At 38.7% G+C, this 3636-nt stretch overlaps 1 non-coding gene across 1 annotated transcript; it reads left to right on the top strand.

Annotated features, from left to right (window-relative positions):
- Positions 1-753: 753 nt before the first annotated feature.
- LOC141618019 (small nucleolar RNA R71) lies at positions 754-860 on the top strand. The gene has a single exon (XR_012531277.1). It is a non-coding gene; the product is annotated as a small nucleolar RNA R71 (small nucleolar RNA).
- Positions 861-3636: the final 2776 nt, after the last annotated feature.

The raw sequence follows: 3636 nt of genomic DNA, 5'->3' as shown, positions 1-3636 counted from the left end.
GATTACTTTGAGGTGGTAATTGCCCCTTTTGTCTTTGTGAGCTTGAAGATGCTAGTTGAGTCAATTGGGTTTCCAACATCTTGGTGTGAGCTAGGATGTTGTTGATGGTGGTTTCCTTTGCTTGACTATCTTTTTGCATTTGAGTGAAAAATTCTTGTTGATTCTTTTGCATTTGGAGGACCGCTTTTTGAACATCAAAACCTTGGTCATTTTGGTGATTGTATGGATTTTGATTTTGGTAACCTTGGTTTTGATTGTAAAAGGGTCTTTGATTTTGGTTTCTCATGGGAGGTGGGGTGTATGTTGTTTGAGGGTTTTGAACATTTTGGCTTTTGTATGAGAGATTTGGATGGAATTTGGTGTTTTTATTGTAATAGTTGGAATAAGGGGTACCACTCTTGTATGCTTGGAAAGCATTCACTTGTTCATTTGTTCCCCTACATTCAGTTTGGTCATGTCCCAAAGTTCCACAATTCTCACATATCCCACTTGGGATAGATGAAGATGCCGTCATGGCATTAACATGATCCTTTGGTGATTTTGAGGCTTCTTCAAGTCTAGCCATAGCTTTTTCAAACTTCAAATTGATTGTGTCTACTATATTGTGAGTTATGGACCGCCATTTCCTCAATTTTGTACCATGTTTGATTGTCATCAACTTCGGTGAACATTCCATTTGATCCCATATTGAGAATGTTCCTTGAATCTTCATATAAACCGTTCCAAAATTGTTGTACCAAGAACCACTCGCTAAGTCCATGGTGAGGACATGAGCGACAAATTCCTTTGAACCGCTCCCAAGCTTCATACAAAGATTCTTCATCCCTTTGCATAAAACCCGTAATTTGAGCTCTTAGCATGTTAGTCTTTTCCGGTGGGTAGAATTTTTTGTAGAAAGCTAGAGCCAACTTCTTCCAAGAATCAATTCCGAGAGTGACCTTATCAAGGCCCTTCAACCATTGTTTCGCGGTGCCAATTAGAGAAAAAGGAAATAAGACCCATCGAATTTGGTCTTGAGTTACACCGGTTTGAGAAATCGCATCGCAATAGTCACAAAAGGTTTCCATATGAGAATGAGGGTCTTCACTAGGCATTCCCCCAAATTGGCTCCTTTCGACTAATTGGATAAAGGCGGATTTGGCAATAAAATTTCCGGTTAGATGTTGTGGTGTAGGAGTACCATTGGGTAGGTTCTCCTCGGTGGGTACGGAATGTGATGAAAACTTAGGCATTGTGGGTTGATTTTGTGTGGTATTTTGTGTTGGGTTCCCCTCACCTTCTCTTGCAAAAGGGTTGATGAACTCAATAGTTGGTTGAATATCTACAACCTCACTAATACCTCTAAAATTCCTCCTAGCAAGTCTTCTATTGGTTGTCAAAGTTCTTTCAATTTCACGATCAAAAGGTAACAAATCACCTTGTGACCTTCTAGACATGCAAAATATCAAACAACTTGAAAACAATTAGAACAAACCTTGAGGAGTTTTACTTCCCCAAGGCAAAGAAAGACACAACTAATAACAATATAAGGAAATCTAAATCAAGCTAACACCGTCCCCGGCAACGGCGCCATTTTTGATGTGGAATGCGATGATGTCGTCGGGTCACGTCCAATCAAAACACAATTTATAACTTCACAAACAACTCTACAATTCGTAAAGAGGCAAGTAAAGGTCGGATCCCAAGGGACGGGAATTGAGATGAGATTTCTATTGAAACTAGTGGTGTCTTAGGGGTGTCACAATTTGGGTTGATGTAGAAGGTCACTTAAACTAAATAGCAATGAAAGTAAACAAGCAAGATGAATTAAAAGGGTTGTAAACAATTGATAAAAAGCACTAGGGTGTCATGGGGTCATAGGGGAATCATGGGAATTGATCATACAAACATGTTCTCAAATTATAAGCAAGCAATTATTGTTGTGATGGATTGAGTTGGGTTATATCTTACAATCCTAGGAAAGTTTGGGTCCTGGAGCCGAATCGATTATATTGTACAACACCTACAAGTCGACTTAATCTTCCCTACTCAACAACATGCATGGTCTAATGAGACTCGAGTTGGTTTATGTCTTACAAGTCCCATGGAAAAGATAGGTGATGGGTAAAAAATGCAAGGATTCATAGGCTCGCATTTCAGCAAACATAACATGTGCATGAGTTGAGATCAAAACAAGCAAGCAAATAAATCATGAAAGCATATTAATTTAAGCATGAATCATTCCCCATGTTGGTTTCCCCTAATTACCCATTAACCCTAGCTAGGTGACTACTCACTCATAATCTTGTTGATCATGCTAGCAAGGTTGTCAATCATACCAACAAAATGAAACATGATGAATAAATGAAAGTAATTAACAATAATTAAAAAGGGATTAAGAGGATTATACCTACTAATGATTCCAATAATAAAGCAAAGATAAAAGAAGTACTTGATGCTTGATTGAGAGGTTGTCAATCTCCCAATAATAACCCAAATAATCTTCAATTACCCAAAATAAAGGATGAACAAAAGAGAGATTAAGGAAATAAAACTTGTATTAAAATTGATTAATTGTTGATTACAAAACTAAAGAGAGATTTGATTCATATTAACTACTCTAAGAATTGATAAGAAGAACATGCTCTTCTAATTAGACTAATGGGGTATTTATAGTGGAAATTAGGTGGATGCATTAGGGTTAACTAAGGCTAAACTAGTAATTACACTTTTTAGATTGAGCAGGGAGACGCCGGTATTTTTCGAAGGAAGGGCTTCTTTCTTTGTAGCTTGAAGAAACGAAATCTCGCTGTACTGGAATCCGTGCGTATTGGGGTCGGGACGGGCAGATTGTAGCAGGGGAAGACGGGCGTCTTCAAGGGAATCCGGGCGGATTCTGGTGGCTGATGTCCGGGCGTCTTTGAAGGAAGACGCATGGATTGTGCTTGTGGAGGACGGGCGGATTCAGGGCAATCCGCTCGGATTGTAGCTCAGCATTGTTTCTTCTTCTTTTCTTCCCTTTTCTTCATAAAATCCTTGGGGATTTCCTCGGGGATGCAAGGATCCTTTCTCGTCATTGCCCAACTACTATAATATGTACAAAGGCCTTTTAATCTTGTCTCTCCTTGATGCTTGGTCATTGAATTCAATCAATTTAGTTTCGTTTTGCCATGAAAATGCAAGATTCTTACTCCTTTCCTACCAAGGGATCAAAATGTCAAAGAATATGCAAAACAAAGAACTAAAGACAATAAATGACCCAAATATGCACTAAAAAGCATGGGAATAAGGCTAATTCGGGTGCTAAATATGCGCTAATTATGGTCACATCACTTAGCATCAAATAGTAACAGTAGTTCGTGAAATGTCCCAACAGCTGTCCCTTTACCGCCACTGATTACAGAACATATGGCTTCTTTGTTTCAACTTTTCTCAAATTTTAATATGAATAAATCAGGTTCTGCTTACTCTTTGTGTTATTCTGAATGCAATTCTGTTTACGATGATAATGAGGATGACCCAGACCCAAACTCAATCGAAATATCTCCCTACATAGCTAAAGAAATACTACAAGAGGGGGAAGGGGGACCAGTAATAGAAGAAACTGAACCGATCAACATAGGAACCGAACTAGAACCCCAAGAACTTAGGATATGG

This window comes from Silene latifolia, chromosome 1, assembly GCF_048544455.1.
Source record: "Silene latifolia isolate original U9 population chromosome 1, ASM4854445v1, whole genome shotgun sequence".
NCBI classification, from domain to species: domain Eukaryota; kingdom Viridiplantae; phylum Streptophyta; class Magnoliopsida; order Caryophyllales; family Caryophyllaceae; genus Silene; species Silene latifolia.
The sequence above is the reverse complement of the archived record's forward strand: the minus strand, read 5'-3'. Positions and strand labels throughout refer to the sequence as shown.